The sequence below is a fragment of the Cupressus sempervirens genome, chromosome 5, assembly GCF_028749045.1.
Source record: "Cupressus sempervirens isolate cs-2001-9-10 chromosome 5, ASM2874904v1, whole genome shotgun sequence".
Taxonomy (NCBI): Eukaryota; Viridiplantae; Streptophyta; class Pinopsida; order Cupressales; family Cupressaceae; genus Cupressus; species Cupressus sempervirens.
The window spans coordinates 661,258,340-661,271,902 of NC_143122.1; positions in this window are offsets into that span (position 1 = coordinate 661,258,340).

Genomic DNA, 13,563 nt, shown 5'->3' on the forward strand with positions numbered 1-13,563 from the left:
AATTAGAGGTGGTAGAGTCACCCAGTTCTTGAGTGACTTGACCATCATTGCTCAGACTAGTTTCCTTAGTAGAATTAGGAATCCATTGCTGTCTCATCTAATTTTGAATGTTATCAACTTTTTCCTTCTTCTCATCTTCAATCTTACCAATATTCATACAATTCTTGGCAATATGACCAAGTTTTGTACAAATGTAACATCTTATGGTGGTAACTCTTTTCCTCATATGATGTTTAACACAATTCATACCAATGTGTCCATATTCTCCATAGTAATGACATCTACAATAGGTATCGTAATCCCAACCAAATATTTCCTTTATAATTTTCTCTCGAGGTTTCAATGTCTTTGTTTTGCATTCTAATACCTTGTGTCCATGTTTCTTGCATTTATGATAGCTGCCTTCAAATTTATTTTTCCCTTTGCAATTATTAGCCATTTGACCATGCTAATTGCAGTCGTAGCATATTTCATTGAATTTTGCTTTTCCATTACTCCAACATTTATTTAATGTATGACCTATCTAACCATAGTGATTGCAAGTAGGTCTTTTATTCCTTTGAGCACCTTGTTCAGAGGATTGACCTTCTCCTTTGTATCCAATTCTTGCTTTTTCTTTTTTCCTATAGAGGCTTTACTCATTCAGTTGAACCATATCTATTTGAGATTTCATCATTTTTTCATTGATTTGCTTCTCATTGTTTAGGTCATTTTTCAATCTTTCACTAATTTATGTTTTTAGATCTCAGTTCATTTCTTATTCTTTCATTAATTTTTCTTTCAAAATTTAGATTATTTCTTAATCTTTCTTTGATTTGTCTTTGGCTCATGATTTCCTCATTTGCATTGGAGAACTAATCAACAAGATCTGCATGCTGAAGAGATTTGTTCTAGATCTCATTATTTCTTCCATCCATTTTTTCTTTTGTCTTGTTCCTTTTTTCCAAGACCTCACATAACCTTACTGACTAAATTTCTTGTTCTCTTTTTAGCTTTCTTACTTCTTGTAGGGAACCATTTTTCTCTAGGAGTTCTTTGATTGAATTATTTGCTTCATCAAAATTGCTTGAAGGGAAAAAATCTTCAATTCTTTCTTCAATGTAGAGATGATCATTTATTTGATTTTCAAGTTCATTTCTTCTTCTTAGGGATTGGGAAGGTTTCTCCTTAGTTTTCTTGAGTTGGGCAATGGCCATTTCCAAATCCAACTTTTCATTGTCAATAGCTTTGTCAAGTCTAAATAGCTCCATATCCTGGATATTTTCTCAAGCTGTTAAACTTTCTCCTAAGAATCAAAAGGCTCTCATACCAATTGTTGAAATATTCAAGGCTATGCTAAGTTAGTAAGAAGGGAGGGTTCAATTAGTAAGTTTGAAAACTTCTACCAATTTCAATTCTTAATCTAATAAACTATTTAGCATCATATATGTTCTAATTGCATGCATGAGAAACTAAAAATATAAGAGCATTCACAATACTTGAACACAGTGATTTGGTGACCCAAAAACCTTCCAAACAGAAAGTAAAATTGGGGTTTAGATGATACCCACAAACTTTAGAACTACAGTATAAAGTTGGTCGGTTAAGGTTTACATTGATCACTTCTAATGATATGCCTTGTTAGGAGCAAATAGGACTGTTAGGTCCATCTTGTGAGAGGATTTTTGAACATAGAATGGAGTATGCACTTGGTAAAGAGATTTAGAAAATACTATTAGGTCTACCTTGTTAGAGGATTTTGACTGGTTCATTTATTACGATGAAGTAGTAGATCTTTGACTTGCAATTGAGTTTGTTGATAGTGAATCCTTAGTGTGTTGATCACCTTTCTATGATAGATTTTTCACTACTCCTCCTTGCATTGATATGGCCTTTACAATTCTTTATCTATTGCATTTATTTCACATTCGTGTTCTTACTTGCATTACACATTCATTGCATTCCATACCATGGATATGATACAATACATTATATATATATATATATATATATATATATATATAGATACATATATGTATATATATGTATATATATACGTATATATATATATATGTATATACATATATACATATGTATCTATATATATATGTATATATATATATATGTATATATGTATATGTATATATGTATATATGTATATGTATATATGTATATATGTATATATATATATATATGTATATATGTATAGATATATATATATAGATATATATGTATATATGTATATATGTACATATATATATGTATATATGTATATATGTACATATATACATATATACATATATATCTATATATATCTACATATATACATATATACATATATATCTATATATATACATATATACATATACATATACATACATACATATATATATATGTATATGTATATGTATATATATATATGTATATGTATATATGTATATATATATATATATACATATATATATATATATACATACATATATATATACATATACATATACATATATATATGTATATATATATATATATATGTATGTATATATATATATATCAATCCAATTTAGAAAATTACAAAGTCAGCCATGACACAAGTTAACACAAATGCTACAAAGTCAGCCCACATGAAGATACTCAGGTTCTGAAGACTGACTCGGTGAGGTTCTGATACTTGGCATCCACTATTACTACTTGGCATCTTCATGCTCTTGGTAGACATAGAAGCTCGGTCCATATTGTTCACTTTCAAGTAGTCTTGAACTTGGTATGCACTAGTGAGTTAGTAGATATTTGTTAACTTGGAAAACACTGAATTACTTGATTACCATGGAGTGGCTTGATTAACACTCTTCACACTGCATAGACTAAGTACTTGGTAGAAACTACAATACTCAGTAACCACTAGCTTCACATCACATGAACTACAAACTTGGTAAGCATTTATAAACTTGGTATACACTAAACTACTCAGTTTGCACTGCTGAACTTTACACTAATTGAATCTACTTGGTAACCACTAGAGCTAGTCAAAAGGACTCGATAGCAACTATAGAAGCTTGGTGGCTATACAAAATCTAAATAAGTGTGTGTCACTAATAAAAAACTTGACTGATATGTCAACAATGATAACATAGCAGACCTTGTGCAAGGGTTCACAAAGGTTCTTACAATAAAATCCACCATAAAAATAAACCAACTTCTCATTGGGTTGAAATAATTTTTGTGAGCTAATATCATTTGCAATCCTTAGTCACTTTTTGCAATTTTTACCATTCATCTCAAGGCTAGTGGCATTAGTAATCAGCTCCTCTTTAACCTCAAATGAGATTTTACTAACATCTACCTAGCAATTCTTCCAATAATCCATAGACTATCAAGTGACCTTCTCATCATGTCCTTCAATGCTCTCCATAAATAGTATCATCCCACCTTCCTTCAAATACATCCATACAACCTTATCCTTCCTAAAAAAATCATCAATTCATGGTGGCTCAATTCTAGGATTCACATTCTACATCATTTCTTCTTCTCCAATATCAACCACTATATCATCACCCTCCTCCATCTCCACAACCATCCTACCAAGAAACTTCACCAAAATTTGAGAGACAAAATATTTTTTTTCACCTAAAAATACAACTCTTAAATATAGTGGCCTATTAATGTTTGGTAGAACTTGGGCTCACCATATATATAGTTGTTATAAATTTACTTTCTTTCCTGCTAGCATGTCTCCTATCCATAGCCTTTCCATAAAATCATCCATCAATACTCGGAAAGACCCATCCTTCAAGATTGTAAAATGTCATTCTAAACCTTATATTAGGATATGAACCTATGCTTAATATAAGAAGTCATAATTAGAAATTTTATTTAAAATATTCATCGCTGCATGATGAGCCTATCATTTTTCTAAATAAAACTAATCACTACTAATAATTCAAACTCTCTTTCCCACATTTGATGATTAATGGCTTTTTTCGTAACATGCTTGGATACCCACTACTTGATTCTCTTCATAGTACACATGTTGGATTCTAAATTCCCCAAACTTGCATAATAACATGTTGTCATCCCTTATGACTAACATGGAATGAAAAATCATTTTATAACCCCTTTAATGGCCTATATAATTAATAGGGAGTCCCCATCAACAATATTCATTTAAATTAAATAATTCCAAGCTATCTCTAGTCCTCAAAGGAGGCCCAAAACTTTTGTCTCATTACTTGAAACTTTTCCATAAATACCCATGCATCTATTGATGCAAAATCCATGTTTGTCCTGGGTAACTACACCAATGACTATCCCTTTGCTCGTTCTTGAACCAACAAAGTTTAGTTTCCACCAACTTGGGAAGGGAGTGTTGACTTCTATTGAGTTACCTTCCTTTTTGAGACTTTTAGTTGTTCTCTTTTTCCACTAAGTGGCATATATCCAATACTCCTCAAAATCTATCCAATTGAGTAGGGAAATACGGTGTGGTTTCCATCTCCATATCATAAAAATTTCTTTAAGAAGTTCCATAGCTATTCATAAAACCACCTCAAGTGGGGAAGTTTTTTCCCTAAATTTATCATTATTTCTCTATTTCCATATTTTCTATCTCACATATGTGGGGATGGATTTCCATATATAATTTTAATCAATGTATGGTGTGAGGGGAATCTCATGTCAAGGATGAATTGATTAGAATCACTATTCATAACCCATGAAATCCCCAACTCACTAAATAGTTTCTACCAGGTCTGAGAAGAAATATAGGAGCACTGAATTAGGAGGTGAGAGATGGTCTCTTCCATGTGGTTACAAAAAATGCACTAGTTAACCATTTGGACCCTGCACCTTTTGAGATTATTAACCATGGTTATAGAATTGTACATGTAATAGAGTACTAGAAGAATTTAATTTTGGGAAGGAAATGAGTCTACCAAATGCACCTCTAGTCTAAGGCCCTAGCCTCACCTATAATACTAATACATGCCAATTTCACACTAAATTCACCATTAGTATTTTTGCCCTATATTATTTTAACCCTATTTGAAAAGGAGGGGATATGTGTGCCCTTAAGGAGGGACCCCAACTCCTCTTATATGGCCTTCTTTGCAAGATAAAATTTACCTATGTTAAACTCTTTCCACTCATTCTTTTCATTATAACTAGCCACCCTGAGACCAAGGTCATTATCTCCTTTCTCCTTTAGAGTGAAAAACATGGTGAATATTAGAGGGAGTCAAGAATCCATCTATCCTTAAAAATCCTAACCATATTCTCATCTCCAATGTTCTATTTGATACCTCCCCTTAAATACTTCCTACTCTTAATAGTATTAGTCCATATCATTAATGTAGTCAAGAGACCTTCATTGTAAAGGGCTTGATTAAAAGGACTTCCTCCCAAAAAAAATTCTTTAATAATTAGACACAAAGCAATGAAATCCTAGGCTAGTCTCTAAGAAATTTTTGTCATTAGGGCATTTATTGAGTTGCTTATTCTCCTCAGACTCAAACCCTCTTGAGACTTAGTGCTACACACTTTCTTCTAGATAACAAGGCTCAACTCCATCTTCTCCTTTGTTTCTAGCCATAGAAAGGTCCTTTGAATTTTTTTCTACAATGTCTCTAAATTGGTTAGATATCTTAAGTAAAGATAAAAAATTGACTTGGATTCCCTGAAGAGAGGTTGAAATGAGTTATGATTTCCCAGTATTGTTGAGACCCTCCCCTTTCCACCCTTCCAACTTCCTTTGTATTCTTTCCACCACTGTGTTCCAAAATTGTGGGGTGACTTCCTTTACCATGAGGGGGAAGACCAAATAGGTGACAAGAAGATTCACTTCTTGACAACCCATCTCCCTAGCTAAGTTTTTTTAGAGAGGCATTTTGGTGTTGAAGAAGTAGAACTTTCTAATTTGATAGTTAATATGTTGACTTGAAACTTCAACATATTGATTCAAAAATTTCTTGCAAGCATCGCCTTCCTAACATAGGATCATCCATATAAAATGGTATTATCTACAAACTATTTTAGCTCCTTTCATAGGATTTTTGTTGTTGGTTTGACTTTTATAATGGTTCCTTGAGAAACCATATCCAGAAGGTTTCTCACCAAAATTTCAGCCACCATATTTAATAAATAGGGCAATAGAGGGTATCCCTATTGGAACCCTCTCCTATCCATGAAGAATTCCCCCAACAAGTCATTGGTCAAAAAAGAAGAACTACATAGTATTAATTATTTTTCCTATTAGAAAGATGAACTTCTCCTTGAATCCTAATTTCCCTAGGATTTTGATCTAAAATTCCCTCCTCACCTTATCACATGCTTTTAAAATATTAAGTTTCACTGCCATAGGTGTAGGTTACCTCTCCTGTCCATAGAATGGAGAAACTCATGAGAGGTTATCACCACATCCAAAAAAAAATCATCCAAGAACAAATCCATTTTGAGTGTGGTTGATTGCCTTGTCAAGAATAGGCTTCATGCAATTCACCACAATGTTGGATAGAATCTTGTAAATGGTATTTCATAGGTCCTTATACATCTAAACTCCTCTAGATGAGTGGGATCACTACTCTTTGGAACTAGAACAATAAAGGTTTGGTTCAACTCTTTGAGGATTCTCCCCATTCTAATAAAGTCCTAAGCTACATGAATTAGGTAATATCTAATGATATCCAAAAACTCCTGAAACAAAGCCAAGGGAAGACCATCTATTCTTAGAACCTTAAAAGGTCCTATAGAAAATACTACCTCACTGACCTCATCTTTAGAAATGTTTCTAATGAAATCCTAAAGTTTCCTCTCATCAACCACCAAATTTATGAGCTCAAGAAAATCATTCTCATATCTAAAGGGTTTCTTTTTGTTAGGATGCGTTCTCATTTAGTTAAATAGGAGCATTAAGTGATCCAAGATAGTCTTAAGGAATCCATGATGATAAGTGTAAGGTAGAATGTCCTACTGAGCAGAAAGAAGCACCATATCCAGTCTAACCTTATTGAGATAATGGGTTAATTGTTTGTTGGACTAGGTGAACTAGATGCCTTATAATACCATATCAGAGTAATAATTCCTTTGGAGGAATCCATCCAGATCATTCATACTCCCTGAGACATCCTCAAGTCCACCAAGCTTTTTCGAGGGGTATAGAGGAATATTAAAAAACCCACACAAATGACTCTAGTGCTCTTATAGATGTCAATACATGCTAAGCCTCCTCCCAAACCTGCAATCTCCCCCTAGTGTTAGGAGCATACAAATTTAAAACAACCCAATTACTAATGGCATCAATAAGCCACAACCCAAAAATGGAAGTTACAATAGAGCTCAATGTCATTAAGTTTGTCTAGGTTCCACAAGCTTGCAATCCCTCTAGAAGCACTAGCAACCTCATTGTAGGCATATTTTGTTCCTTTCCAAATACACCCCACAACTTTATCAAATTTGTGGCTATTCATATTAACCTCTTTAATGAGAATAATATCTACCTTATGATTATAAATCATAGTTTTTAGAGAAAATTGTCTCCTTAGGTTGTTTAGGCCCCTAATATTCCATGTAATAAAGTTCATTTCTTACCTTTTTGGATCTCCTCTAAGGTCCTTTTCTTTCCATCAAAAATATCCTAGGATGTTCCCTTTGTCCTTTCCACCCTTTTTGCTAACCTTCTATCTTTCATTTTAGATTCTAGACCCTCCTTTTGTTGTGTATCAGTTTTCTTCTTGAGTTTTAGCCAACCTTCATCATCCATAAATGGTGACACAAGGGCTAAAGAAAATAGTGAGTCTTCATCACATAGGAGTGCGACCACAAGAGTATCCTTTAGGGAAGAAAAGTGCACCCACTTGGTGGACTTAGGTGACCAACTAGTCTTGTTCTCCACAACCATATATGGGGTTGAAAAAATATAGGCTTCCTCCTCAGTCAATCCCTTTCTTGGTGGGGAGAAAATTTTACTCATTAGGGATTTTAAATTCTCCTTGGACATTTGAATCTACACCTCCTCACTACCCGCACTATTGAGCAGGATCTCTCCTTACTCTATTCAAGCCTTGGGGTCTTCAATACCTTTCTTAGGAGAGGAGACAAACTATTCAATGTTTTTTGTAAATGGGTATTCTTCCAATTGGTCTATCTACTTCTCCACATTCGTAGCCAAGAATATAGAGTGTTCTTAGGCTATCCATGAGGAGAACCCTAGATCTTTACAAGGTATATCACCTTCAAAAAAAGCCTCCTTCCTTTTAGTTGTCTCTCCTAAATTCATGTTGGTTTTGCAATCCTTGACCACATGGCCATATTTTGTATATTTGTAGAAATGCAATTCTTCATTCTCATAGTTATTGACCCACTTCCAAGTCCCCCATTTAGATTTCAAAGATATACTTCTATGGAGGGCTTTATTCACCACCACATTAACATAAAATCTAGCAAAACCTAGCTAAGTCTTATAGTTGGCAACAACATCAACTTTGATAAAATGACCAAAGGAGTCATCTATCCATCAGAAGATATTTTCTTCCCAAAAATCCAAGGGAAGACTAGTGAGTCTATTCCAAATAGGTGTCATTCTCTAGAGATCCAAATTGGGGTTGAAACCAAATTTCCATTTGGATAATGTATGGAGATGCCATCTCTTCATTGTTAAAACTTTATTCTAGTCCTCCTTAATTTAAATTTTGAATCAAAAGAGAGCACCTTCCCTTTCTATTACATGTACTAATCCTTTAAGTTTCTTCCTAGTAGAAATCCATCACTTAACAATATCAATAGTAGGCCTATAAGAGACAAACCTAGCCACAAAATTGGGAGAAAAGTCGTAAGAGATATTATCAACCACAAAATCAAGGACAAGGATTTCTAGGCTAGTTTTCCCATGAGATGGTTGGGAGATCCCTATGTGAGATTTTTGAGCTAGACTATCCCATAATCACTCCCTTTCAGTTCTATTTGAAGATTTCTATATCCCCAATCTTCTATAGGATACCCTTGGAAATAGTACTATAAATAATGTTCAAGTTTTCTCATAGCCCCAAATCAACCCCTAAAGGAAACATCTTGTCAAACTTTGAGACAACCTCAACATCAAGGGGGACCCCATTAGAGATTACAAGCTAGAGATCCAAAGACATGTTTGGATGAGGGGGGTCATATGTTTAATAGAAGTTTTCACCATGGACAGAGGTTAGAACCATATTACAAAGCTCTCTAATTTTATTTTATTTAACATTTTAAATTTGATAATGTTGATGGAACTATGATTTGGTCGATTGCCCATTCCCCCAATTTAACCAAGTTGATATTTAATGAGACATCAAAGAGACACACATGGATCTCTAGTGTACGAATACTCTTAAGAGATGAATTAACAACATGATTAAAGTGACATATATAATCCTATCTTTTCTAAAAGTAATTTACAAAAAATCATTATTCTCTATTATGGGTTTGACTTTGACAATTAGATGAAATTTGATAAATAGAAAGTGACTCAATGATATTGGCTAGGGCCTTATTTAACTTTTATAGAGAATCTTATCTATGAGACTATTTTTAACAATGTCATTGAAGCTATTAGACTTATTGATGAGTGATATGAAATTTATTTTTAATAGCATGATACAAATTTTCTAGCTAACAAGTTGACAAATAAAGCTATTCCTGGTACTACAAATTGTAAAGAGTAAATTATGTATATGAATTTAACCATATTAATGTAATGCACTAATGGGTTTGATAACTAGATTTGGTGTTCCTTATTATATTTGGGTTCTCTTGTTGAGTATTACTTGTACTACATTACAAATGTTGACTATTATTATATTAGTAGTCCTCAATGAATTTTAGTTTAAAGTATCTTATTTTTCTCTTTGTCATTCTTACAATCCATTAATACTACTCTCTTTGTTCTAAGATCTCAAGGTTGGGGTATATTTAAATACAAGGTGTTGTTATGTTCTTTGTTAATTTTTTAATATCTTTTTTTTTAACTGATTTGTCTAGGGGACTCAAAGTTGTCAAATACATTTTTTTTTTTTTTTGGAGCAATATAGCTATGTTGGCTTATGTCCTTGGAAAAAAATAGAGAGAGAGAGAGAGAGAGAGAGAGAGAGAGAGAGAGAGAGAGAGAGAGAGAGAGAGAGAGAGAGAGAGAGAGAGAGAGAGAGAGAGAGAGAGAGTTTTATTGTATTACTAAAGTTAGTGATTTTTCATAAGAAAAAAACATGAAAATGTTGAATTAGAGGAATCAATGAGAGTAGTTAGGACCACAAAAATATTGAATGTCTATAAAGATAGAGATAGGGAAATAATGGACAATAAATATATTTGATTAAAGGGTAAAAATAGGTTTCAAGCAGACCCAAAACTTCATATAATAAATACAATAGATAAAACATTAAAAAACATAAAAAAATCTATGCTAGCCCAAAAAAAATTTGAAAAATAATACCGAATATGACAAATTTAAAAAAAAATTAGATAAAACCAACCAGAAAGAAGTAGAAATAGATAAAACAAAACTTCCATAGGTTAGCACCAAGGGTAAGACCAACTCCTTAGTATAGGTAGCTAACTTCTCCTTAAGATCAGTTATATTCCATCCAACATTATTTAAAACCATTAGATCCAGAGAAGTATCAGTAGCCTTCTTCTTATAATAATAGTTATAGTTAGGCATCAATTAAGCTTTTGTTTGAACAATGAGTTTGGCACAATAATCTTAAACTTTCTTTGTAGGCTGAAAAAATTAAGCATAAGTATTCTACATGCATTTCACCCTATAAAGAATTTTATTGAAAGGAAGCTAAGCTTTCTATATGTATTGAGTTACATAGTTTATCCATGATTAAGGAGTTTGAGTTGTTAGACCAACAACTTATAGAAATTAGGTGGATAAATTTATTAAATTAGAAAAACTAGAAAGTATGTTATAAAAAGATAGAGGAATATCATGAGAAGATAAAGAGGACATTTGATAGAAAATATGTTGCTATTTTCTTCAATGAAGGTGACTTAGTTCTCAAATGTGATGAGTTGAAGAGTAGGCCTGATAAGCATTCAAAGTTTGCTGTTATTTGGAGTGTTCCATTTGTTATTATAGGATGTAAGGTTGATAATGTTTTTCATCGATTAACTATGGAAGGGGAAGAATTACCAATCCAAGTTAATGAGATTCGGTCCAAGTTTTTTTTTAAGGTATTTATAATATTGAAAATAAATTATTTTGCATGATAGATTAGATGATTGGATCAAAATGTGTTAGTTGAAGTGTGGGTGTGTTAGTTGTTAGTATTTTATAGAACTTGCAGTATGTCATTATCAAGCTATTATAAAATAAAAAAGTCATTTATAATTCTTTTTTATAGAATTAATGTCCACTCTTTCAATCATATATCACTTATAGATTTTTTAGGATTTGATAATAACATATTATATGGTTTAGTTTTAATTGAAGGAAGAGCAAAAATATTGTAGTATTTTTGTTATTAAATATAATTTATTAAGATTAATCTATTGACATAAGGAAAGGGATATCTCTTCCATCTTACATCAACACCTCAATCTCAATCAACTTATGAAAGAAAAACATATTATTGGGGGAAAAAAATCTATTGATCAACACTTTCTAAAGAGCAGCATGAACAATGTCATAATAGTTGAATAGTTACTGCAAAGTAATGTACAAGCCACTTAGATTCCTACATTCATAGTCATTGCATGGCTGATATACCTTTTTAATTTTTTTTTAAAACTACAAGAGAGATCATATGCATTCGATAAAAAAGACTTACAAACCATACAACAACAATGGAAATAGATAACTATTGACTGATATATCTCAACTTACAACTTAGTTTTTAGTATGTTTTGGTAAATTTTAATAAGTATTTCACTACATATGGTCTATTGTAGTACAAAACCAACTAATTATTACTTCCTTTCCATGGCCTATGAATGATATATCATTAATAAAATGTGCATGAAGCTAGAAAAAAAGTCAATCAAGGATATAAAAAGTACATGATTGACACCATAACAAAAAAAAATCATGGTTGATTCATATTGTAGTAATTCATTTCAAGATGAACCAACAAGTTATGATTACAACCAATAGTTTCCTCCCTCAATGAACAAGATATGATGGACACACCTAATAAAAAAATAGTGGAAGTAATAATACTCACTCCTATTACTTTTTGTATCACCCATACCGCCATGATGAATAGAGATAAACAAGGGTTCCTATAATATTTTGTAGATTAGATTTTTATTTTTAGTAGATTTTGTGTGATGTTGTGTGTATATTTTAGCAATTATGTCTTTTAGTTTTCTATGTTTGATAGTTTCCAATTTTAGTTCTGAGAAGGATCCTACAAGTTTTTATGTATCAAGTGAATTTGCACCCAAGTCAATTGTAAGGACAAATAGGCTTGTTTTAATGGTTTAGAAAGAAAACCACCCTAAGAGGTCACCAAAAATATCTAAAATATTCTATATATTAAAAATTTGGTTATCTCTTAGGTCTCATCATCTTGTCATGTGAAGCGATATGCAGAGAAGCACAAAAAAATACAAAATTATAATATTAAAGTTCATGTAAAAGTAAAGATGGGTTTGAACACTGAAAAGTATGAAAGGCATATTAATATTCATCATCTTGACACAAAACAATATGGTTTCTTAATAATTACAATTTGAAGATCCTGACTATTTATCGTTTCATCTCATTAAGTCTTCACATAAAAGGATTCAATTATTCTCACAAGCCACATATGTCATTGAGAAATACACACTAAATTTGAACAAGTGATAATGAGTAAAGACCCATTACCTGAATGAGTCTAAGTTGTTGAAGAGAAAGACACAACACAGATCCATGCCAGCATCCATGAAGTGTTCTTTCAAAAAAAAAGGGTAAAGAGGGATAGTTCTAAATAAATTCAAAAACAAAGCTTTACACTCTACCAATCATCAAAATAGTTGCATCTATACCACTATCTACTTTTATAAATATTGTGCAAGGTAAAAATGAATAAGGTGAAAGTTCAAATAAATATCTTTTATGGTAATTTTTTGCATCATATGCAATGAAATTTTAAAGTGAAAGAAGGGAAACAATCACAAGTTGTGAAACCTTTTGATTGAGTTACATAGTAGATCAACAAATATTATGTGTTGACATATTAAAGGAATATGTATGTTTCATGAAACGTTTTAGCTCTACTTGGAAGAAATAGAAGATTAGATAGTTTAAATGATGTGAAAGAGACATACAAAATATTCAAAATATTTCTTTCAAACCTTCTAGCATACAACAATTTTTAGTTTCAAAAATAGAGGACCAAATTTTAGTCAGTAAGGATCAAAGGACCAACATGTAATAGCTCAATTTTAGTTTTAGAAAGGAAACACATTATCTCAAACTAAAGTAAGCTACAATTAGGAGTGTTTACTTCACATCAATATTGTAATCAAATTTGAATAGTTAAGAAGGGATCATCTATGAAAAAGCTATATGATAAATCAGAGTTCTTTTCAACAAGAAGACAATATTGGAAATATCCATATTAGTATGCATATTTT